The sequence below is a fragment of the Mus musculus genome, chromosome 18 (genome assembly GCF_000001635.26).
Source record: "Mus musculus strain C57BL/6J chromosome 18, GRCm38.p6 C57BL/6J".
Lineage (NCBI taxonomy): Eukaryota > Metazoa > Chordata > Mammalia > Rodentia > Muridae > Mus > Mus musculus.
Window position 1 is genome coordinate 5,510,398 of NC_000084.6, and position 26,185 is coordinate 5,536,582.

General features: G+C 42.6%; 1 long non-coding RNA gene across 1 annotated transcript in view; it reads right to left on the minus strand.

The window, feature by feature from the left end:
- The window catches only part of Gm10125 (predicted gene 10125), a 100,937-nt gene that overhangs the window by 18,897 nt on the left and 55,855 nt on the right, over positions 1-26,185 (minus strand). Inside the window, exons 5-6 of the long non-coding RNA NR_033552.1 lie at positions 14,817-14,992; positions 10,194-10,372 (exon numbers count right to left, since the gene is read on the minus strand). This is a non-coding gene — a long non-coding RNA (predicted gene 10125). The remainder of the gene's footprint in view (positions 1-10,193; positions 10,373-14,816; positions 14,993-26,185) is intronic.

Consider the following 26,185-nt stretch of genomic DNA (forward strand, 5'->3'; position numbering starts at 1 on the left):
GGGAGAAAGCGGCTACAGACAAAGCACAGCACTTCCCTTGGGGACTCCCCACCCTTCTCCTGGCATGATAGGTCTGCACTCTCTGTCTGTCTCAATTCCCTTGTGTCTGACACAAAAACACACACACTTAGCAAATGATAGAGATGGTTTGATGATATTCTGGAAACTATCTTCTTGGCCTCTGGATAGTCTGATTGTTTTCTTCTTGGAATAGCATGAAGCCAAATTCAGCATGGAGCTTATCAATAGAACTTTACTGTGATTCCTGCACCCCAGCCATGACTGCAGAGCAGGAGTCACAGCTGGTTCTGAACCTGGTGATTTCATGTGTTAGGATATGGATAGTAACACACATGTGCCCCATATCTCCTGTTTTAGTCTCTGTGTAGGAGCCAGCCTGGGAATAGCCACAAGGTTCAGACCAATGTGTTGTTTGAATCCATGTCCACAACATATCTGCTGAAGAAACTGTTGGAGGTAGCTTAGAAGCAGTCTTAATACCGTGCATGTGTAGGTACCAACAGAACATGAGGGTGGGCAGGCCTTACCCACTCCCTTTCTTTGTGTGTGTATCTTTAGTTTCCTGGCTTCTTAATCTAAACACTAACCTATTTATGTAAATCATGTTTTCTTTTAGAACAGTGTTTTGTGCTATAGTCTCCTCTGTTGGTTACTACACTTATTACTGTTAAGGAATAAGTACAATTTCTATTTTGAGTTATTCTAACATTTTTTTAAACAAATGTTTTATTGACCATTGTATTACATTCTTTTCTCATCACTGTGACCAAATATCTAATAAAAGCAGCCTAATGTTGAAAGCATTTGTATAGCTCACAGGTGGAGGGAGGCAGCACATCTAGTTGGGGGAGGGGCGGGGCGTGGTGGCCTGAGCAGTTCTTGCCGGTGGCAGCAGGAGCAGGGGCTGCTTGTTCACATTTAGGTAAACCAGAACGCAGAAAAAGAATCAGAAACACAATCTACCTCCCAGTGACCCACTTCCTTCAGCTAGAATAGACCTTCTTCTACCCCTTTCCACAACACCACCATTACACCACACAGCAGCACTGCTGTCAGATCAAACACAGGGACCTGAGAGGACACTTTACACCCAAACTGTAACACAGCCCCTCCAGATTCCTTAGGTTGTTGGCTATTAATGCAAAACATATTGAATCCAACCTGTAAAGTCCCTACAACATAGTCTCATCACTGTTCAATAGGCCAAGGTCTAACATTTCATTTGAGGCTCAAGACAATCTTTTAACTGTGGACTCCTGTAAAAACCAAACCACACCAAAACCAAAACCAAACACACAAAAACTACCATGTAGTTCTAACATGGAGTTGCACAGGCATTGCCATCTAATTGGTGGAATGAAGCCATACCTTGACCACTGGACTCAGCAGAGCAAACACTACACTTTGCAGCTCTGTGTCCAGCACCTGGGGTGGACGGTGATGGCATCATCTGTGTTTTGGTGGGCTTGGATCACCCTGCCTTTCTAGCTCTGTCACTGCAGCAGTGGTGATGTCTCATCCTGGTCTACTCTGCATACAGAGCTACATCAATCAGTGTACATTTATAATACCTCTGATATCCTGGGTTCTCTACTCTACATGCCAGTTTCACCAGCACAGTTCTAAGCAGTGACCTCTCAGGGCCTCTTTGCAGGGAATCTGACCCTACCACATGCTGCTTATCCTCAGTGACCTTCTGGAATGTTGGCCCAAACTTCCCTGACTCCTTATGTATTGCATGCATGTAAAATCTCAACCACGTGGATTCCACAAAGTTCTGTTCTAGCTTAAGGTATAGTTGTCCTGGCTTAGGCACAGCTGTAGGTCTTTCAGGGTGTGCAAATCCTTTCCTCACCAGCTGTTTTCCAACAGAGCACTCTGAAGTTAATTTCTCCTGTTATACCCTGGAGCTTTGGAGGAGTGGAGCTTTGCCTTCGAGGTGCTCCTTTACGTCCCAGGGCATATGTCAATACTTTGCCTATGACACTGATATCTTCATCAGCCCTTCTGCAATCATAGCTTCACACACCTTTCCCACTGAACTGCACAGATTCCATTTTTTCCCTCTGCTTTTCACTATCCCCCACCACAGTTAGCTAGAAATGAATATTTTCTTATTCAAAGAAATTTCCTATATATTGATAACCCTTTAAAATTTAGTTTTATTTTGTTGCTTAGTATATAGTCAAAATTTAAAACTATTATAATTATTGAAAACTATGTTTTTCTATCAGATGGGCATAGCCGTCTATATGAAACTGTTAGATTGTTTGGGCATGATGACACATACCTGTAACACCCGTATCATGAATTCATGGCCAGCCTAAACTGCATAGTGTTACCCTCTCTATACCTGAACTTAAGAGAGACTATTTTAGGACACATTTATTGGCTCCAGTTTTGTCACTGAAAACTGCCTGGCTCACACGCTTTGTGGCCAGGGTCCCTTCTGCAGTACTGTAGACAACATCAGGGAGCCAGAGGGATGCCCAGAGGCTCTCAACAGCCAGCCTTGCTGGGGACGTTGTGGAACCTTGTTCCTCAGATGAGTAATTCTGGGGCATGGTTTCTGTCTCCCCATGGGCCTGAATGCCAGTTGCGCACAGTGCTAACACAGCTTGGCTTCCTTAATTTCTTTCTGTCATGTCTCCCATGAGGATGTCCTTTCATCTCAGGAACACAGGACAGTCTTCCTCCATCAGTATGACAAGTCTGCTCTCTTCCACTGAGTGCTCTGAGTGTTGACTCTGAGTCTATTTCTGCTAACTTTAGTATTTGTTTCTTTATCCTTGACATTCTTCAATTTTATAGTTAAGGCAAACCTGTGATTTAGAATTTAAATTTCTTATTTATGCACATGTATGTATTGTGTATATGCAACATGTATGTGGGTGTCTATCAAGGCCATAAGAGAGGATTAGGTCCCCAGGAACAGGAATTGTTCGTGGTTGTGAGCCACACAACATGGGTGCTGGGAACTAAACAATTGTCTTCTGGAAAAGGAGCAACTACTGATTAATACTGAGAATGCTCTGTGTGTGTGCACGCACACACACACACACACACACACACACACACACATGTGCACATATATACACAGCATCTAAAACCCTTGTATATTTATCTATATAACAATTAAAACAATTTCCTATAGGACAGTGGTTCTCAACCTTCCTAATGCTTTGACTCTTTAATACTAATGTTTTCTATGTTGTAGTAACCCCAGTCATAAAATTATGTTTGTTGCAACTTCATAACTGTAGTTTTGCTACTGTGATGAGTCATAATGTAAATATCTGATATGCAGGATATGAGATATAGGATCCCTGTCAAAGTGTCATTTGGCCCCCAGGTTGAGAACCTTGTTACAGGACTATCATCACCACCTGATATGCTCTTTGTCTGTCTTCTTCCTCCAAAATGTTGATATTAGGATAGAGGTTTTGTCTAATGGTCACTACCATATTCACTTAGATGGGCCGTACAGAGTGTGGTTCAGATGTGCCACTAAAGACAATGGAACAACCTGGACAATTTCAGTGAGCCAGCACAAAGCAGGATGTCTGTTCTGTCCGCTCAGAACAAACTTTAAATAAGCTCAAAAAGATCAGAGAGTCGAGCTAACCAAACAGGTGGAGGTATACAAACACACTCAGGACTAAGTGTGGATGTTCAGATGCAAGCATATCCAGCACCCTGCAGGCTGAGCCAATACACATGTGGTGTGTGAGACCCAAGTACATCCTGACTCCTTCCATGGTAGGCAGATGAGACCCCTCGTGTGCTGTCCAATCTCCCCATTGTTGCTGTGTTACCATACAACCAGCAGAAATACTACCATTGTGAAGTCACCAAACTGTCCTGAGTCACGTCTTCACAGTTGTCACAAAATTTGGTCTGTGTCTTTTCTTACAGAATAGAATATTTTATCCTATTTCCTTGCCTTTGCTCCTTTGGTTTCCTGACCAGCTACTAATTTTTCTTCAGATCCTTGCTTAAACATGGGCACTGCTGAGAATTGTTTCCTCTACCCCAGAGTCAGGGGTAATGGTGTGTGTGTGTGTGTGTGTGTGTGTGTGTGTGTGTGTCTTGTCTGTGTTTATGTGCCTGTGAGTGTGTGTGATGTGTGTTTCCTCATGGTACCCACTCACCTCTATATAGTGTTTATTACACATGTTCCAAGTTGTACATTTATGGCTGTCTTCCTCACACTACAGTGAGATCCTATGCTACTTTGTTTTATCAGTGTGATAAGCACTTAGTGGAAATGACTTTAAAGGGAAAGGGTTCAATCCTGTTCAAGATTTCAGAGGTTTCACTCAGCACTAACTGTGGCGCCCAGGAGGCAGAGACAACCTGTGCTAGCTGGCTTTGCTTGGATCATCCCAAGATCTTCTCACGCACACTCACAGAGGGTCTTCCCCTCTTTACCAGTCCTGTCTGGAAGCCCCACACCAAGGAGAACGGGATGTAAAGTTAACCCTATAGATACCTCTCTGCCCACTGAAGACGATGATGGAGATTAACTCTCAGAGTTCTCAGTTTTTGCTTTCTGGTGCTTTCTCAACTCCTGCCATACAGACCCTTATTTGTGCTGGTTCCAAGCTACCCCCCCTTCCCTTCCCACCTGCCTCCTCCTTGCTATACCTCCAGCTTGCCATACATCTAGGAGTTTCAGAAGCTATCTGTTACAGAAAGAGTAATGGACAGAAGGATGTTTTCAAAGATTCTGGCACCATGGTCCATAAGAAGCTGCCTGCTTCTTATGCTAGTTATAGGGTATAGGATTCATCAATTACTATGAAGAGAACTGTGTGTGTGTGTGTGTGTGTGTGTGTGTGTGTGTGTGTGTGTGTGCAAAGTCAGACTATGAGAAACATTGAGATATTAAGAAGAAAATGCCTACCTCGGTTTCTTTGAATTGGGGCTGATGTTCAGTTCACCCCAATCCATATGTACATAGCTTTTTTCCAGCAAATGAAATGCATTATTATTCCTTTGGGCCAGCTATTCTTAGAGCTTTGTTCTCTATAATGGAAGAGATACCCTGGGGTGATATATTTTCAACTCTACATCCTCAGAAATCTATACTGATGCTAATAGAGGTACCCATTTCTCCTACAAGAACCCCTCTGTGACAAAAGTATGTTTGGGTATTGCTTAATGCACTGGTAATAAATATATACAGCCATGGAACATTGCAAAAGCCCTAGTAGCCTGTTATTTGCCATAATTACAGATTGTGAGTGGACATTTTAAAGAGAAGCTTACAAGTTAGTTGTGCTTTCTGGTAGTAATTACCTCCCACAAACATGACTCACTTAGGAAGCTTAATGCAAAAGCCAGTGTCCCAAAATCAACAGTCTTATAAATAAGTCTCTGAATCACAAACTGCACAAATGTTTAAGTATTTCTTCTTGTGTATCTCAAAGGCAGCTTCAGAGTTGAGATTTTATACATTAAAATACCTTAGGAGGAAAAGTAAAAACAAAGAAACAAAGAAGATTCTGGAAGCTTCTCTACACTGTGCTGAGGCTTTCTGCCCTTTGGAAGTCACATCTTCTCTGACAGACCCAGACTGCAATGCAGGGGTACATGCATGCTGCTAATCCAGGGGGAGGGATGGCAAGTGCTGCCTGCTCTAGTGTGGATAATTGGTTTTGTTCTGAATGATACTCACAGGGCATCCTGTTATGGCAATATAGAAACACGGATGCTTTGGGGTGGGACTTCTTGGGAGCCTCATGGGTAATAGAACATATTACTGAGGAATCTTGGTTGTGTTGGCTGGGAATGCTGAACAAAGAACCGCCCAAGCCAGATGGAATCGTTCATATTTTGGGAAAGCTCATTCAAAGTCATTGTGTATCTCAGAGCGCTCTGGCCTTACAGTACATAGAACATTTTTTAAGTATGAAGGAAGTGCATTCTGGAATGGATATATCTGCTCTCTGACATCATCCTCTCACTCTTCCTTTCTTTAATTCGAAATCCCAAGTTTATTCCTGTCTTACAAAGGGAGAGATATTTATCAGAAAAGTGTTCTAGCCTTCCTATAGCCATGTGTTTCAGAACATCATGTGAATCACACCCGTTGATCCGAGAGTGGAATGAAGGCAGAATTCTGTTCATCTGTGTTTAAAACATGCAATCAATCACATATCTATCCATCTTTGCCTTTCTTTGGATTAAAAATAGCTGCATGGGGCCAGTTTAGCACCGAATTCTACAAAACATTTGGTGTCAGAAGGGAATGTCCTCTGTGAGAACTGTTTCTCAGGTTTGTCTGAGTTTGCTATCTACATTGTTCCTAGTTATTTTCATATCCCCGGCTGCTGTGGCTGCATTCCCTTCACTTGGAAGGATCCAGAGAAATGCAAGCTTCCCCTGTGGCCAAGCCTAAAATCCTTGCCAAGAATGCTGAACTGGTGAAGGTCACTAAATACTACCAGACAGACTAAGCACAGTAAATAATGTTGGTGCACATAGAATAGCCCATTGCAATGGGATTTCTTGGAGAAATCTGATATCATATAATGACACAAGTGCATCTAGATATGGAGTAAAGTAGCAAGGTACACCCCTGGCAATTCTGTGGTTAGACAGCAACCTGCCAGAAACCCAGAACATCCCAGAATAATCACCATGACAAATACTTGGTATCTTTGGTTACACAAATTAGGTTCCTGTGTAGAAGTCCAGCTGGGAAATTTCCACCTGGCTCCATTAGAAAGCCTTTGGGTGAGGTGAGAAGTGAGACCCACAGTAATTTTCCTGAAAGTGAAATGATCATAGGCAACTGACATTCACACTCACAGCCCTTCAAAGGATGGGTCAAGCTCCTCTCTGTCTCACTGGAGATGCTTCAGTGGTACCCAGGATGCTGCTTCTGGCCCAGGAGAGTTTGAGTTTTAGGAAGTGAGGAGGCCAAGAGAAAGGTAAGTAGTTTGGAAGATCACACTTTTAAATAACAATGAATTGGAGCTAAGGAAAGAACCCAACGGTAATGTGTTAAGTTTTTAAGTATCTAAGAGTACAAGTTGCTTGGAAGCCAATCAAGAGAGGATGGCTCAGAGGTGGCTATCTGGCCTTCTAATTCCCTGGGTCCCTTGCCACGGTTCCTAACGACAATAGCAAATGATGTGGACTGCTCAGTGGCATCAACTTGTCTTCCTTTTCTCTAAGTTAGGTTTTCTCACCTAAGATAGATGCGAGAGCAGTGCTAACATCAGGAGGCAATATTTCTTTATTGATGAGTGAGACCAATGCCCCTTCATATACACAATTGTTAATTTTATTGTAATGGAAGAAATGTAGAGATTGTAAGTGACATGTGCTCAGAAATAACGAACTCTCTCTGTGAGTTATCAACATACTCCATGATGGGGAAAAAAATCCAGATAGTATAATGGTCCAATTTTGCCTCTTGTCAAATGTGCTCAGCCTGGCTTTCCCTCTCCTAGTTACCTGGCATTGGTGGCAGCACAGGAGACACTGAGCGCTAAGTCATGTTCAGCTCCTGCGTGTGCAGCATCAGCTTCCAGCTAGCAATACTTTAACCAATGCAAGAGGAGAGTCCATCGGTAAAATCTTACTTCTGCCTCTGATTCAACTAGCTTAAGAAGATATGTATACAAATCCTCAAGGACATCTTGTGTTGCACAGACCAGCAACAACAAGTGAACACCTTTTCTTCTTGTCTCTCTCCTTCATGCTTGTTGACGCTTACGGTGACGCTTATGGAAATCCCAATTGTTATGACCCAAACTTTCTAGAGAAGCCAAACTAAAATACATTTGCATGTGTGGCTCACTGGGAAGATAAGCCATTACAAAAGAGAATTGAGTTCTTTTATTAAAAGAAAACTGGATATTGGGCCAGTGTAGGTCAACCAGTGGAAGCAAATGCCCCCTCTGGTACAGATGTTGAAAAGGTGATGTTGTGCAAATGTATGTGTGTGGGGCAGGGCCATGGAACATCTCTGTACCAAAACTGTTCTAAAAAACAATTTATTAACACCACCAACAAAAATGTTACAAAAACTCACTATTTTATAAGCATCATATAATTAACTCATGGGTTGTCAAATAAAACGCACACTGCCAGGTGTGGCATGTCTCCCCTCCAGGTTTTGGCCAGGAGTGTCCTGGTGACCCCAAGAATTTCACTTTAATGCTCTTGATTACCCTCTAGAACTTGATGTTAAACACACTGCTCACAGGACATGGAAGAATCAAGTTGATTTTGACCTTAAGATACTACCCTTGATGTCTAACTCTCCTAGCCCAAATGGTGTTATGCAGCCTGTTGAAGGAGGAAGTCAGTCTTAGCCTTGTGAACTGAAATAATGACCAGTGTGACAAGGTATGCCAATGGGCACTATAGTGGCACAGGTGTTACAGGGACAATCAACTGCTTCTTCTTAGAGTTAAGGCCCACTCCACAAGAAGAAACACATACCTGATACAGTTGGGGAATTCATGGCCCCAAGGGTGAACCTATTCCATTAATTTGCTATATGGACTTAGTATCAAATTGCTCTGAAAATCTGTTTCTCTCTATTTGTAGATTACTGTCTGGTGGTTAATGCAGAAAGTCACAATTGAAGTACAGATAGTATCTGTCAGGTACTCAGCTACTAAAGGCACATCTGTAACACCAAGACTTCACTGCTAATGAGAGGATGGCAAGGCTGTAAGAGCCAAAGGTTGGGGAGGACTAGAGTAAGAAAGTCTCTTCTGGACATGGGGTGCTCCTTGGGAACTCACAGCAGCCATGGTTGCCTGCACAAAGCCTGCCAAGATCAAGTCAGTCAGTATGCTATCTTAGAACAGGGAGAGGCTCATGATCTTCCACCATAGAATGAGGACAGATGATAGCTCCTGGGAGAGTCGGTTTTGGTTTTCTTTAGGATCGTGGCTCCTGGTAAGTCTAACATGCTCCACCCCCACCCCAGAGCATATGGACAGCACAAATTAGAGTCAATGGGTTATTTTTAAAATAAAATTTAAAAAAGAGAGACAGGATATGAAGTTCGGATTCATAGAGGAGGAGGATGGGTCTGGGAGAAACTGAAATGAATGCAATCAAGAAACACTTATGAGCAGGGGTAGCTCATGGAAGAGCTAGGAGTCAATGATTAAAATACATTTACAAAATGCTCAAGCAATTAAAATATTTTAAGTGTTAATGAACTAGCCTAAGTATTAAACTGAAACTTCAGTGACAGTGTGCTCTTTCTTGAGAGGACAACTAAATTCATGTACTAGACTCTGAAGTATCTGACCTCTTATCACCATGATAGCCTGTTTACTGGCTGTCCTTTGCGTCATCACCTTTGGGACTGAAAATAAACATGAAAAATAAAGTTTTCTAAATTTATCCAGCTAGTGTTTTGGAGAGTTGAGAGTTGAACTTTTTAACAAAGGAAACACACAGGAATATGGGTAAAAATGAAGTATATAAGACTAAGCATATAATATACACATGTGCATACACACATGCACACACACATGTATGCACACAATGTTAACATGTTCTAGGGATGGTAGCACAAACCCATAATCTCAGCACTCAAGAAACTGATGCCTCTCAAGTCTGAGGTCAGTCTGGGCTACACAGTGTCATTCTGGACATAAGAAACCCTGGGCAATGGAACCATGCACCATTTTGGAACTGGTGTAAGGCAGCTCAAGTCCCTAAAGAGATGAAAAGATGAATCCAACTCCTAACAGCTGTTTCCAGGCTCAAATAGAAAGCAACTTTTCTGTGTTTTAAAATGTTTGCTGCACGGTGCCAAGCACAAGGCTGTGCATTCACTATTTCCCTTCGGCTCTGGGCTCTTAAGGACAGTGCACATACAGCTGTGCTTCTGGGTGGAGCCCACGTGACTCACTCATTTACTGGAATGTGAGGACATCATCTTCCTTTCTCTCTGCTTTTGCACTCCAGAATTTGAATCGTCCATAGTCAACCAATGTCTGAAAATATTGGTTTTTTTTTTTATTTTTTTGAGTCAAAGCAGAGAACACATCATGTAACTTTTATTTCTGTAAATCATAGTTGTCTTATTTTATTAGCATCAATTGTTATTAATCTCTTGCTGTGCCTGATTTATAAAGTGAATTTTATCAGACATATGTTTATAAGAAACAACAGGGTTTGGTACTCACTTTTTGTGGTCATAGTGCTTTCTGAAGGGCTCAGAGAGGATCACTGCAGCTCTTAGGGGGTGGCCACTGCATCACACAAATTCTTCCCAGCCTGGGTCTGTGATTCCAAGAGCCACTTCCTCTTTCTCTTGGTTGGCCACCTGCAAAGGACCCTACTGGCCCAGGATGCAGCTGATCCACTAGAGGAAAGAACCCAGATTCTTGGAGCTGCAGAGGGATAGCCCTTCACAACATTCAGAAGGAGGGCTGTGATAGTATGAAACAAATCTTTTATTATGTTACTTCATAATCAAACTCCTGAATACTGAGACTTACATCTTTGCTAAGGACTAAGATGTCCTTGCTATTATTTAGCCATGAAATGCAATCCAAATAAAACAAAGCAATGTTGGCTTTTAGGTTCAAGATTTGAAATGTCTGTGGTTTGTTTTGGTTGTTGTTTTAAAATTCCTTGAAATTCTATGTGACCCTCAAGCAAATCAGTAACATATCATGACAGAAAAAAAAAAAAAAAAAAAAAGAACCAACCACCCCAACAAATGCTGGTGCACACTGGTGTTAACCACAGCTGGGCTAGAATGCCCTTGCATCTTGATAACTGATGAACCACACTGGACACTGACCCCAAGCTATGACACCGCAGCTTCTTAAACCAAGGGTCATGACGCTTAAAAAAGTCACAGAAAGTTTGTCAGCAGTGAAAGGTTTCTGAGTGCACAGCAACCAAAAATTAATTCAAAACCCAACAAGTACTGAGGCAGAGGGTTGCTGGCAGCCCTTGTCCATGTCCTATCAAGCAGCTGCACTTGAGCCTTGGTTCTGAACCCACAGCACACACCCACTGTCTGGTGTCACCGCTCACATGACTCCAGCAAATGTCTTAGCTCAGATCTACATCTACTGTGTTTTTAAATGCAGCATTTTACTGTACATGGCGGTTCTCGATTCTTAGAGAAATATAATGGCTTGATTATGAAAAAACAAAGATTTAATGTTTTCCTACCATCATCTCTCAGTCTAAGTCTCAAATCAGTACATTTTTGGGTTGTATTGTGCGAAAATGTTTACTTTAAAGGGAAATTTGATGCTTAAGTTGCTTATGTGAGCTTTATTTTATTTTTTTAAAAAAATCACTAGATGTTTGGAGGGAAATGATTTGATCAGAACATATTGTATATGTGTATGAAATTTCCAAACAAACAATAAATAAAAATATGCTTTAAAACTCATTAAAAGAATTTTGGTTTGGAATTAGGATAGACTTTCTAACAGTTCTGGAAATGATTTTTTAACTACTGCCATTTTTCAGTATTATTTGTGGGTACTCTCAGCATTGCTGACTGGAAAATAAAAGGACTGTGCACCTCTGAAAAGTGTTGAGGATGTGCTACACAGTGCAGTGTTAAATATTCAGCTGGGAATTAATTCTCTACGGAAAGGTAAACAAGCTCACCCATCCCATTAACCTGTACATTTGCTTTTCTCCTTAATGAATGATAAAACTATATGTACAGCAAGAAGTGGCTTTCCACGAGGTGGGGCAGGGTGCAGTAGGAAAGAACTCATGCAGATGTGTGCACGTCTTTGTCTTGCAGGTGGATTTGTCTGTACTTGAGCATGTGGAACCCAGAGGTTGACATTGGGAGCCCTCCTATTTCACTATTGTATTTTTGTAACAAGGTCTATCACTGAACCTGGAGCTTACTGCTTTGGCTGTCAAGAAGCCCCTAGGAGTCTCTGGTCTCTGCCTTCCCCAGGACTATGGTTACAGAGACACACTGAAGCCCCAGACGTTTGCATGGATGGTGGGATCTGAATGCGGGGCCTTATGCTTGTGCAACAAGTATTTTGCCCACCAAGCTATCTCCCCACCTTCTCCTCTATCCCAACCCTACCCAAAGAATTGCTTGAAAGTAAATTTCTTTATGATTATCAGTAAATGTTCGACTGAGTGCCTGTTTTATATTCCTACATACCTGGGGTCACCAAAACTCTTCTGGTGAAATGGGCCATATGTGAGGAAACTTAAGAAGCCCTGTGCACTTCCTAGTCTTCCTCCGCCCTGTTTCATATCTGAGGACTCAGTCAGCCAGTAACCTTTGCCACAGACTTCCCTAGCCTAACAATGCTTTTGTGATTCATCCTACTGTTGCAGATTGTTGTTTTGATTTCTTGGATTCCTGGATTCTCTTCTTTCCAGCATTAAAATGTCCTAGTTCTATCAGGGCACCAACTTTGCTAGTGTGGCTCTGAGGTCGAGTTCACTCAGGGAAGAGGGGGCAAAATGGTCTAAGGGATTTCCAGGTCACCTCCCTAAAGGACAAGGTCTTGCCTTTCTTTCTTCTTCCTGCTGTATTGGAAGCATGGTTATGCAAACAGTCTTGAGCACGTGCTAGGGGCAGCAGAATGTCCTCCCCCCACCCCCAACCGGTTCAGACATGCTCAGCTGCAGATTCACTACAGGAAAAGAATAAACATCTGTCCTATTTGAGCTGTGTTATAGACACAAAGTAACCTGAAAAATCCATTTTCTATGAAGCCTGGACAGACCGTGCCTGTACCACTCCATTGCTGCTCTATGGGAACCACAGTTTACCAGGATCAAAACGGAATGAATGAATGATTAAATGAATGAATTCCAGGTAAGTTGTAATACTAGTGCTGGGAAATTTTTTTCAACCTAGTTTTAGTTTTGTTTTAGAGACATAATGTTATTGTATTGCCCAGATTGGCCTTGAATCCCTGGGCCTGATCTTCCTGCTTCAGCTGCCCTGGTAGTTAGAACTATAGGCATGTGGCACCAAATGAAGTCTACTCTGTAAGGTAAAAAGTATACAAAATGGAACAACTTAGGAAGATGACTCTTAGGATGCTAAGTAATGCTCTGTTTGCTTTGAGTTTTCTAAGTGTTATAGAATCATAAGAAATATGACTAAAGAGTATGAATTGACCATTGAAAGCAATTTGACATCCAAATGTATGCTTTCTCCTTTCTAAGAAATATCAGCTTCTAACGGAACTACAATTTAGCTGTGAAAACCGAAGTACACTTAATGATGTTTAAATTTTACATGTAAGCTAGTAGGAATCACATTGAAAAGTATAAATAAATTCCTCCTCAGTGAAATGAACTTGATTCTTTGGTGCCAAAATGCATATTTTAAAAATGGATAAACTTTGTAAATCTATCGCATATTGTTCAGAAACATTAGTTACATAAAAAATAAGGTTAGTTTATTTAGCTCATCATTTAATCACTGTGATTGCCATAATGACCCAGAATAGAACAGTTTGCAATAGAAAAGATCAGCAGGACTTCATGCTGGCTCCCAAATGGGATTTCTATGGCTGAGCCCCTTCTGCTCTGATGCCATTCGGATGGCAAGACTTTGAAGAAAAGCTATTCTTTTTTGAAAACCCAAAGAAACAATAGTATACAGTCCAAAAGTTAATATGTAATCCGAATTCTAGAGTGGCAGTATCTTGGATCTTGAATGGCTCTCCAAACCCATATGCTGCAGGTTCGGTGGCCATGGTAGCTCCTTTGGGAGGTGCTGGAGTCTTTAAAAAGAGGAACTTCCTGGTGAGTCTCTAGATCATTGGGAAGGTAAGTCCTGGAAGGGACTGTGTAGCCTTTCCTCTCTCTGTTCCCTGGCTCATTAGGTGAGTAGTTTTGCTCTGCTGTGCACGTACCACAGAACCAAATCAATGGCTTTAACCAATCACATAACAGAGACCTTAAAACTGTGAGTCCAAAGGAAGCTGTTTCTGACATTTTGTTACTGTAACAGAAAGATGACTGATGTAAGGAGTGGGAGTAGATCTGGGGTTACACTACCACAAAGCAGTGTGGTTGGTCTTGTTACCCCCAGAGGAGCTACCTGACTCCTGGGCATCTCACTGGATACAACAGCACTGCTCTGCTCAGCACCAAGGGCACAACCATTTACTGAGGTCAAATAGACCATCGACCAGAACACTCACCTTTACTGATTTTCCAGCTCTTAAAAAAGTGTATCTTAGCAAATCAGTTTCTTTTCCTCATGGGTGTCATTTTAAATATAATAATTGATTAGCATCCTTTTAGCTTAATAAACTGTAAATGTTGTTCCTGCACTGTGCTTACATCAATATCTCAAATGACTCACCATTTAGGATAATGAAAAATCACTTATGGCCATTTACATAGCTGCCGTGTAAATTTAAAGTAGCTATCCATCATGACAAAATTATATGAAATTATTAAAATGGTATTTCATTGTGCTTAAAATAGTCATCCTGGTGTGAATTCTGAGTGAGTTAAATACATTTCTCAATAATTTCTCCTAAAAAGCCCTAACATACCGTTATTTGCAGCAGAATTTCAACAAATAATGGTTATTTGCTTCACAATAAAAACTAGAGTGGCTGTTTGACATTTAGAATTGAAAATGGAAAGTTCTTTTCATCCACTGCCTGTCTTTGGAATTGCATTTTTTCTTAATATTTCATTTTCCTGTGAGAGACTCTGCCAGTTTTCCTGACTTTGGGCTACAAGGACTTGGAAAATTCTTGTGGAAGACAATAAATTCTGTGAAGAAGGCTTGCCTGCCCAAGGGTAGCCTTCTTGTTCACTCTACTTACCTCTTGCATGGGGAGAGATAGAAGAAATGGAGTGGGAATGGGAGGGACAGAGATGCTGAAGACACTGTGGAAAGAAGGGTCAAGGTGGAGCAATCTGTCTGTCGGGTCTTCCAAGGCAGTGTGGCTCTGGAGCTGCTGGGAGGGACAGTCCCAGGAGAAGTTCACACCACCTGGAACTGGCAAACACGATTAGGAGCAGTGATGGGCAACTGTTGGCTTCTGTATCTTTGCAGAACCAGATGCTTTCTTGGACTTTTAGATTAATTCCAGGTCCAAGGAGCAAAGGAGCTAGAACGGAAGTGTGGGACGTTAGAAATGAGAGGAGCCATGGATTTCAAGGCCCTAGTGTTTGGAAGCCCGGGGGCTTCACGTGGATGTTACAGAAAGCAAGCAGCTGACCTGGGAATTCAAGTCTCATGATCTGAGCCTGTATCCCTGAGTGAGACATGATGTTCAGAGCATGGCCCCATCCCCAGGCCTATCTTACTTCTGTGTTTGTCCCAAAGCCACGGGGCTAGTAGGGAATGAGAGTGACACTAGTGACACTAGAGAAACTAGTGACACTCTCTATATTCCCTGGCTCAGGCCAGGCCCTTCAGCCGTCCACCTGGGACACATGCAGATTATAACCCACTACTGGCTTAAGAGTTATTTACCAAGGTTCACTGTAACGAGTGTTTAACAAAATAAATGCACTTGCCTCCCTACCCCTGTGAGAATGTGTCTTAGTTTGTTTTCTTTCTTTCTTTCTTTCTTTCTTTCTTTCTTTCTTTCTTTCTTTCTTTCTTCCTTCCTTCCTTCCTTCCTTCCTTCCTTCCTTCCTTCCTTCCTTTCTTTCTTTCTTTCTTTCTTTCTTTCTTTCTTTCTCTCTTTCTCTTTCTCTCTTTCTCTCCTCTCCTTCTCTCCTTCTCTCTCTCTCTCTCTCTCTCTCTCTCTCTCTCTCTCTCTCTTTCTTTCTTTCTTTTTTATTGGATGTTTTATGTATTTACATTTCAAATGTTATCCCCTTTCCCAGTTTCCCCTCTGGAACACCCCCCGCCCTTAGATTAGTTTCTACAACTGTGATAAACACCATGAGTATAAGCAACTTGAAGAAGAAAGGGTTTATTTCACTTGACAGCTTAGAGTTTTTCATGATGTCAGAGAAGGAACCTGGATGCAGAGACTGAAGCAGAGGCCATAGAGGAAAACTGCTCACTAGCTTGCTCCATCTGGCTTGCTTGGCCTACTTTCTTATAGCACCCAGGTGGCTGTGCTCTCCAACATCAGGTGACCTTGGTTTATAGTGAACTGATGATAACAACAACAGTAATTGCACACAGGAGGCCATGGTGGCACTGAAGTCACTGTTACAAGCTCAGAACTTCAGGAGTCTTTCTTTTCCCCACGGTTCCCACTGCAGCAGTGCTGTCTCTGAGCCTTGTGCTGGGTTTACTATCAACACTTTGCCCACATGTACGAGTCCCCACATTATTTGAAACGTTTATCTTCTCGCATTGTTAAGCATACACTGTAACAAGTCTTATTAAAAAAGAATAGGCTGGAAGTTGAAGCTTTTATACCAGTGCACCAGACTATCCTACCTGAATCATCTATGTGATGGTTTGTATATGTTTGGCTCAGTGAGTGGCACTATTTGGAGGTGTAGCCTTGTTGGAGTAGGTGTGTCACTGTGGGTGTGGGCTTTAAGACCCTACTCATAGCTAGCTGCCTGAAAGCCAGTCTTCTACTAGCCGACTTCAGATGAAGATTTAGAACTCTCAGCTCTGTTGTACCATGCCTGCCTAGATGCTGCCATGCCCCCACCTTGATGATGTTGGACTGAACCTCTGAACCTGTAAGCCAGCCCCAATTAAATGTTGTCCTTTATGAGACTTGCCTTGGTCATGGTGTCTGTTCACAGCAGTAAAACCCTAAGACAATCTATAATATCACCTTCATGGGAGAATTACAGAAATAATATTTGGCTACTGAATGCATCATATTCCATCTAAGACTTATGCTTTGCAATAGCTTTATGCAGTGGGTTCTGACATTATCCCATTTCACAATGGGTCAGAGTCTCAGATGTCAAGTGTAGTCACTCATACATTGACACACACACTTACAGTGGCAGGATTTGAATAGTGCAGCCTGAATTCACTCCTATTGTAGGTGACATTATGCTGTCTCTGTCCAAGTCCCTCAGTTTGCAGCAGCTGCATGTGTGCATGAGTGTGTGTATGCCCATGTGTGCATAGTGACTGAGTGGGGATTGCATAGGTTTCATTTTCTGAAATGGAGATTCTCACTATGTAGCCTAAGAAGGGCTTGTAATCACAGGGTTGTGCTACCATCACCAAATAACACAGACTTTAAAGTCAACCCAAGACTGAGTATAATTTCAGCTCATAGGTTACGCAGTTTTCTGTATGACTTAAATGACTCGGCTTCCTCACTGATAAAATAAGAACAGAAATGACTGCCTTGCCAAGTCCAAAAGGTCAACACAGGTGCGTGGGAAGGGCCTCAGCATATACAAGTCACAGTGGGCACTCAGTCTGAGAAAGCGCCTTCTCTCTTTCCCCTTGACTGCCTGCTTTTTTTTTTTTTTTGAGATATGATTTCCCTATATAATCCTGGAATTCATTATGTAGACCAGGTTGTCCTTGAACTTGTAAAATTCCTCCTGCCTCAGCCTCCTTAGGTGCTGGCCACATCTAGCCCTTCCATTTAATCTGGCTGATGGTCAGTCCTTTCTCATTTTCTTCCTTCCTTCCTTCCTTCCTTCCTTCCTTCCTTCCTTCCTTCCTTCCGTTCTTTCTTTCTTTCTTTCTTTCTTTCTTTCTTTCTTTCTTTCTTTCTTTCTTTCTTTCTTTCTTTTTTCTTCCTTCCTTCCTTCCTTCCTTTCTTTCTTTCTTTCATTAATTAACATATATTTTTATTAGATATTTTCTTTATTTACATTTCAAATGTTATCCCCTTTCCTAGTTTCCCCTCCAAAAATCTCCTATCCCCTCCCCCCCTGCTCCCCAACCCACCCACCTCCATTCCCAGTCCTGGCATTCCCCTATACTGAGGTATCGAACCTTCACAGGACCTAGGGCCTCTCCTCCCATTGATGACCAAGTAGGCCACCCTCTGCCACATATACACCTATAGCTAAAAGTTCCACCATGTGTTTTCTTTGATTGGTGGTTTAGTTCCGAGGAGCTCTGGGGATACTGGTTAGTTCATATTGATGTTCCTCCTGTGTGGCTTCAGACCCCTTAAGCTCCTTGGGTACTTTCTCTAGCTCCTTCATTGGGGACCTGGTGCTTTGTCCAATGGATGACTGACTGTGAGCATCCACTTCTGTATTTGCCAGGCACTGGCAGAGGCCCTCAGGAGTCAGCTATATCTCCCCCCGCCCCCCCGTGCACCCTCTGACTTATACACATCCCATACCTCCTCCCCACCTCCCTGTCTCCACGAGGATGTTCCCACCCCTCACATCCCACCCCACCTGACCTCTAAACTCCCTGGGGCCTCTAGTCTCTTGAGGGTTAGGTGCATCTTCTCTGATTGAACACAGACCCAGTAGTCCTTTGTTGTATATGTGTTGGGGCCTCAAATCAGTTGGTGTATGCTGCCTGGTTGGTGGTCCAATGTTTGAGAGATCTCAGGGGTCCTGGTTAATTGAGACTGCTGGTTCTCCTACAAGGTGCCCCCCCCCCCCGAGCTTCTTTCAGCCTTTCTGTAATTCAGCCACAGGGGTCAGCAGCTTCTGTACATTGGTTGGGTGCAAATAACTGCATCTGACTCTTTTAGCTGCTTATTGGACCTTCCAGAGTCCCATCATCCTAGGTGCCTTTTTGTGAGCACTCCATAGCCTCAGTAACAGTGTCAGGCCTTGGGACCTTCCCTTAAGCTGGATCCCACTTTGGGCCTGTCGCTGGACCTTCTTTTCCTCAGGCTCCTCTCCATTTCTATCCCTGTAGTTCTTTCACATAGGAACAATTATGGGTGAAAGTTTTGACTGTGGGATGACAACCCCCTCCCTCATTTGATGCCCTGTCTTCCTGCTGGAGGTGGGCTCTACAAGTTCCCTCTCCCCACTATAGGGCATTTCATCTAAGATTGCTCCCTTTGAGTCCTGAGAGTCTCTAACCTCCCAGGTTTCTGGTGTACTCTGGTGGGTCCCCCAACCTCCTACCTCCTGAGATTTCATGTTTCCATTTTTTTCTGCTGGCCCTCAGGGCTTTAGTCCTTTTCCCTCAGCCAATACCAGATCAGGTTCCCCTCTTCCCCCTAAGCCCCTGTCCACCTTCCCTCCCAGGTCCCTCCTTTCCCTCCCTACTTGTGATTGCTTTCTTCTCCAAGTGGGACTGAGGCATCCTCACTTGGGCCCTTCAGCTTATTGATCTTTTTGAGTTCTGTGGACTATGTCTTGGGTATTCTGTACTTTTTTGGTTTTTTGGCTAATATCTGCTTACTTATTAGTGAGTGCATACCATGCATGTCCTTTTGGGTCTGAGTTACCTCATTCAACATGATACTTTCTAGTTCCATCCATTTTCCTGCAAGACTCAGGATGTCCTTATTCTTAATAGCTGAGTAGTATTCCAGTGTATAAATAAATCACATTTTCTGTATCCATTCTTCTGTCGTGGGACATCTGGGTTGTTTCCAGCTTCTAGCTATCACAAATAAGGCCACTATGAACATAGTGGAATATGTGTCCCTGTGGCATTGTGGGGCATCTTTTGGGTATATTCCCAAGAGTGACATTGCTGGGTCTTCAGGCAGATCTATTTTCAATTTTCTGAGGAACCTCCAAACTGATTTCCAGAAGTTTGTAAAGCTCAAAACACACATTGAACCCCACACAATAATAGTGAAAGACTTCAACACCACACTTTCACCAATGGACAGGTCATTGAAACAGAAAGTAAACAGAGACACAGTGAAACTAATAGAGATTATGAACCAAATGGATTTAACAGGTATCTCTAGAACATTTTACCCTAAAATAAAAAGAGTACACCTTCTTCGCAGCACCTCATGGTACCTTCTCCAAAATCGACCATATAATTGATCATAAAACAACCTTCACCTGATACAAGAATATTGAAATAATCCCATGCATCCTATGAAATCACCACAGCCTATGGCTGGTCTTCAATAATAGCAAAAACAACAGAAATCCCACATACTCTCGGAAACTGAACAACTCTCTAATAAATGATAACTTGGTCAGGGAACAAATAAAGAAAGAAATTAAAGACTTCCTGGCATTTAATGAAAATGTTGACACATCACACACCCAAATTTATGGGACACAATGAAAGCCGTACTAAGAGGAAAATTAATAGCACTTAGTGCCCTGGTAAAGAAACTAGAGAGATCTTAAACTAACAACTTAACAGTGCACCTGAGAGCTCTAGAACAAAAATAAGCAAACTCACCCAAAGAGAAGTAGAAGACAGGAAATAGTCAATCACTGGGTTGAAATCAACCAAACAGAAACAAAGAGAACAATACAAAGAATCAACAAAATCAAAAACTGGTTCTTTGAGAAAATCAACATGATAGATAAACCCTTAGCCAAACTAACTAAAGGGCTCAGAAGCAGTATCCAAATTAACAAAATCAGAAATGAAAACGGGGACATAACAAGAAAAACAGAGGAAATTAAAAAAAAAATCACCAGATCCTACTGTAAAAGCCTATACTCAACAAAACAGAAAATTCTAGATGAAATGAATGGTTTTCTAGACATATACCACATACCAAAGTTAAATCAAGAGCAGGCAAACTATCTAAACAGGCCCATATCACACAAGGAAATAGAAGTCATTAAAAACCTCCCAACCAAAAAATCCCAGGGCCTGATGGATTTAGTGCAGAATTCTACCAGACCTTCAAAGAAGACCTGATACCAGTATTCCTCAAACTATTCCATAAAATAGAAACAGAAGGAACACTGCCTAACTCATTCTATGAAGCCACAATTACTCTGATAACTAAACCACACAAGGATTCCCCCCCAAAAAGAACTTCAACCCAATCTAGCTTATGAATATTGATGCAAAAATACTCAATTAAAATCTTGCAAACCTAATCCAAGAACACATCTGTACTGGCTAGTTTTGTGTCAACTTGACACAGCTGGAGTTATCACAGAGAAAGGAGCTTCAGTTGAGGAAATGCCTCCATGAGATCCAACTGTAAGGCATTTTCTCAATTAGTGATCAAGGGGGAAAGGCCCCTTGTGGGTGGGACCATCTCTGGGCTGGTAGTCTTGGGTTCTATAAGAGAGAAGGCTGAGCAAGCCAGGTGAGGCAAGCCAGTAAAGAACATCCCTCCATGGCCTCTGCATCAGCTCCTGCTCCCTGACCTGCTTGAGTTCCAGTCCTGACTTCCTTTGGTGATGAACAGCAGCATGGAAGTATAAGCCGAATAAACCCTTTCCTCCCCAACTTGCTTCTTGGTCATGATGTTTGTGCAGGAATAGAAACCCTGACTAAGACAAATTGGTACCAGCAGAGTGGGGTATTCCTGTGACAACCTGACCATGTTTTGGGGAGGACTGTGGAAGGACTTTGGAACTTTGGGCTTGAAGATCCATCCATTGTTAAAAGCTCTGTCAGATGTTGTGTAGGAGCTTGGAAGATAATGTTGAGAACACTGCAGAAGATGGAGGTCTGGTTTGTGAAATTTCAGAGGGAAAATTAAAGACTCTTTTCAGGGCCATTGCTGTTTTGATTGTGAAGATTCTGTAGTTATGGTTAGCTGGGGCTGAAGAATCAGCTGTGATTAACAAGATACCAGAACTACCAAAGCAAAAACTTTGCATTACTGGGACTATTGATGCTGGTTAGCTGGAGCTAAGAAATTAGCGGTGATTAAGAAGAGACCAGCATCATTGAGGTGACATCTTCTGGGAAGTGTTTTCTGAAAGCACAAAGAGGCTGTGTTCCAGAGATGGCCAAGGTTTTACTCCTGCTGCAGCGGGATTTGGTAATATGTAAGGGTCACCCAGGTGGTACTGGTTTTGAAAGCATGAAGGGGTCACGCAAAGCAGCTGAGGCTCGGCACTGTGAGAGGCCATGGAAGGCCATTGGTGAAGGTGCAGCCTCAATTGCAATTGAAGGCCCAGGACTGAAGGGGTCATGCAGTGTTTTGGAGATGCCAGTACCATGAGATGACCACCAAGAGCAGCAGCAGCAGTGGAGTACAGGCATCTGGAGCCTAGAGGATGATGTGTGTGCTACAAAGGGCCTGGCTGGAGAAGTGACCCAAGCCCTTGGAGGAGCCCAGAAGGTCGTGAGTTGGATCCCAGACATTGGACGGTTGGAGATTGACTTGCTTTTGATTGTGACTGTGCCCTGATATTTTCCCTCTTGAAGGAAGAAACTGTTTTAGTGGAGCCCACAGTTAAAGAGACTTTTAATTGTAAAAAGACTTTGAATTTTAAGAGATTGAAATTTTAAGAATATGTAAAGACTGTGTGACTTTTAAAGTTATTTAGATCTTGGGGATGAGTAAGATTGTAAGGGTTGAGGCTTACTAGTGATGTTTTTGTGTGTCAAGTTGACAAGGGGTCAATTGTACTGGCTAGTTTTGTGTCAATTTGACACAGCTGGAGTTATCACAGAGAAAGGAGCTTCAGTTGAGGAAATGCCTCCATGAGATCCAACTGTAAGGCATTTTCTCAATTAGTGATCAAGGGGGAAAGGCCCCTTGTGGGTGGAACCATCTCTGGGCTGGTAGTCTTGGGTTCTATAAGAGAGAAGGCTGAGCAAGCCAGGTGAGGCAAGCCAGTAAAGAACATCCCTCCATGGCCTCTGCATCAGCTCCTGCTCCCTGACCTGCTTGAGTTCCAGTCCTGACTTCCTTTGGTGATGAACAGCAGCATGGAAGTGTAAGCCGAATAAACCCTTTCCTCCCCAACTTGCTTCTTGGTCATGATGTTTGTGTAGGAATAGAAACCCTGACTAAGACAACATCAAAACTATCATTTATCATGATCAAGTAGGCTTTATCCCAGGGATGCAAGTTGGTTCAATATATGAAAATCCATTAATGTAATCCACTATATAAACAAAAGCAAAGAAAAAAAATCACATGACCACCTCCTTAGATGCAGAAAAAGCATTTGATAAAATACAGCACCCCTTCATGTTAAGTATTGGAGAGATCAGGAATTCAAGACCCATACCTAAACATAATAAAAGCAATTTACTGCAAACCAACATCCAGTATCAAATTAAATGGAGAGAAACTTGAAGCAACCCCACTGAAATCAGGGACTCACATCTCTTTAATGTGAGTCTTAGGGACAATGGGAGTCTGAATGCATCCTGGGAGTGGCGTGTTCTCCTTCCCTATGGTTGTTCTTCAGCTCAGCTCTCACTGACATCAAATACAGGAAGTTCTCAGGGACCTGCCTTTCCACAACAATGGGGTGCTGTAAGGGAGGGAGACCTATGACAACATTTGACATTTTGTTGCAATTTTTGTTTCTAGCATTACCTCAGTCTTAAATCAGAGTGACTTCCTTTCTATGGCACATGTGACATCGCCATGAGAACCATATTGGCACCAGCTTCAGTGTTTCATTAACCTCATTTATCAGTTATTTATAGAGATTTGTAAATGGTGAGAAAAATGGAGATTGGTCTCTACTCAAGCTAACTTATGTTAATATTTCTAGTACAAGCTGTGAATAGTGCAATGGGCCTTTGACTGTCAACGGGTCCCCAGCTCTGCTGAGCAAGTCACACCTTCTGCAGGAGGAAGAACTGGCTCTGTCAGGACAGTCCCCGATAATCTGCCAGTGTTCAGACTCAGCTTCTGGCTACCATTGAGGACACTTCCGGAGACCTTCAAAGGGCTGGACTTCTTGCAGTTATAGTGGTTAATATTGATTTGTGAACATGATAGGATCTGGAGTCAGCTAGAAGACAACTTCTGGGTCTGCCTATGAGGGAGTCTCTAGACTGGGTTCACTGTAATGGGAAGAGCAGCCTTAAATATGGGTAGTGGTATTCTATGTGCCTGGGTCCCAGACTGAGCAGAAGTGGAGGAGCAGAACTGAGTACAGTCCTCTTTGTTCTGTGCTTCCCCGCTATGCATTGAAACTAACTAGCTGCCTCAAGTTTCTGTCACCAGGATGTCTCTGTCATGATGAACTGTGTCCTCAAATTATGAGCCAAAATAGCTTCTTCCTTTCTTAAGCTGCTTCTGTCCAAGCAACAAGTAATGAATGCAGGGAATGGTGGGGAAAGAGTGATGGTTTTAACAACAAAAGCAGAGCTTTCCTTCTAGGAAAGTGCCAGAACACAGGGGCTGAGGAGATGGTGTGGGTGGTGCAATGTGAGAGCTGGAGTCTGGAGCCCTTTAACCCATGCTGATGCCTGCAGAGATGGGGGACCTCAAAGCAGGCCAGTTGGCTGGACTAATCGAATTGGAAAGCTCTAGGTTCAAGGGAATGATTTTTCCTCAGCATCTAAAGGTGGAGAAAGGTCAAGGAAGCTATTGGATGTCAATCTCTGGTCTCCACAAGCACACACATGGGAGCACGTGTGCTCGCATGTAGGAACAACACACATACACAAAGAATACAAAGACAATTTGTTTACATTGTCTGACAGGGGAAGCACATCTTTGTTGTTTTTGCACAAACCACAAGTGTCAATTAGCAAAGCTTCCCATGTGCCAGTGCCTGAAAATCACCACAGCCTTGATTTCCCAGTAAGCCAATATTGAAACACTTCACTCCAGTCCTTATCTCCAAACAAGCAGTGTTTAACCGATTTGGAGCAGAGAGATGTCCACGTGCTTTGGGATGTCTTCAGGTCCACAGTCCAATGATTGGAAAGCCATCCCTGACTTGTCACACTGAAAGGAACACAGGAACACCTCCACAGATGTTATCACAGAATGGAGAACATGTTCCTCAGAGTCAGAAAAGCTGGTTCCACTTTGTGAACTATGTCATCTGTGCAAGGATCTAGCCTCTGGGTGCTTCACTGTCCCCTATGTGTGGGCATGGCTGACAGTACTGGGAGGTGCACACTACCATTCACAGAGCATCCTCTTTGCTCTCCACACTTTATTTCATATTCACAGCTCTAGAAGGCAGATTTTGTTGTGGTCCAAGGAAAACCCTGCTGCATAGAAACAGACACAGTGGAGCCATCGTTACTAATAACCATGGTATCCTTGATATTGGAATAGTTTAAAGTGGTACAGCTAACCGTGCTTGTGCGCAAGGCCAGTGGCAATGTATTCATTTAAATGCATTTTTAAGAACAAGAGGTGTGAGATAAATCATTTCTGGCTTCTCTCTATATAATGAGCAAATATACTTATTTTAAATGAGTCTTCTGGCCTAAACACATGATTAGAGACTGGAATTATTTGTAAGTCCTAGAGAGGGGAGGAAGGAGAACAGGGAGAGGAATAAACAAATAGCATTTTTTTAAATGCCCCCAAACTAAAGGGTAAGAATATCCAGTCTGAAAGAAGTTGTATCAGAACCAACAGCTTAAAACCCATGTTCCATCAGTGAATTATAGAAACACAGCAGCCTAAAATCTTCCTGAAAGGAACAAACAAGCAATGGAAAACTGCCCACAGAGACATCAGGAAGTGTCAGCTGTCCCACAGACCATGCCCTAAGCCAGAGGGCAGCTGAGAAATGCCTTCAAAACACTCAGTAGAAATTGTTTCAAACCTAAAATACTCGACCCAGGCATGCTGTCAATCAATCCTGACAAGCATTTAAAAATTCTAATGCTCAAAAAAAATGTATCTTTTATGGTTGGTTGTTCTTTCTCAGGAAACTCCCGGACAATGGCCTTGGCAAGAAAGAAGAAGCTGGTGAAGAAAAGGAGAGCCTAAGATACAGGAAACAACAGACATTCCAGAAGTCAGAGGAAAATGTTCCAGAACAGAATCCTTAGATAGCAACGTGTTACAACACACGAGAAGTTATCCTTAGCCTTAGATAGCAACGTGTTACAACACACGAGAAGTTATCCTCAGGTAGATGCATAAAAACCAAGCACATAAAAACATAAAGGAAATATTAATTCTATAAGGAGTAAAGAGATGTATAAAAGGGGGGAACAATCCTAGTATCCTCTCTGACTCAGCAATGTGAGATGGAGAAGCCCTCCTAAGGTATAAACAAGGAAGGCAGCTCAGCTCGAGAGCTGAGCGCCGGAGCTCCAGGAAACAGGGTGTGGAGACTGAGGAATGAGCTATCATACCCGACTCCATAAGCGGCTTCTCTCAAACACTCAGGCCAGGAAACAACATCATCCCCATTACCTGAGAGGACAGAGCAATCGCTAATGATGGATTTTTGCTGTCTCTGGGAAGTTAGTTTCGGGATTAAG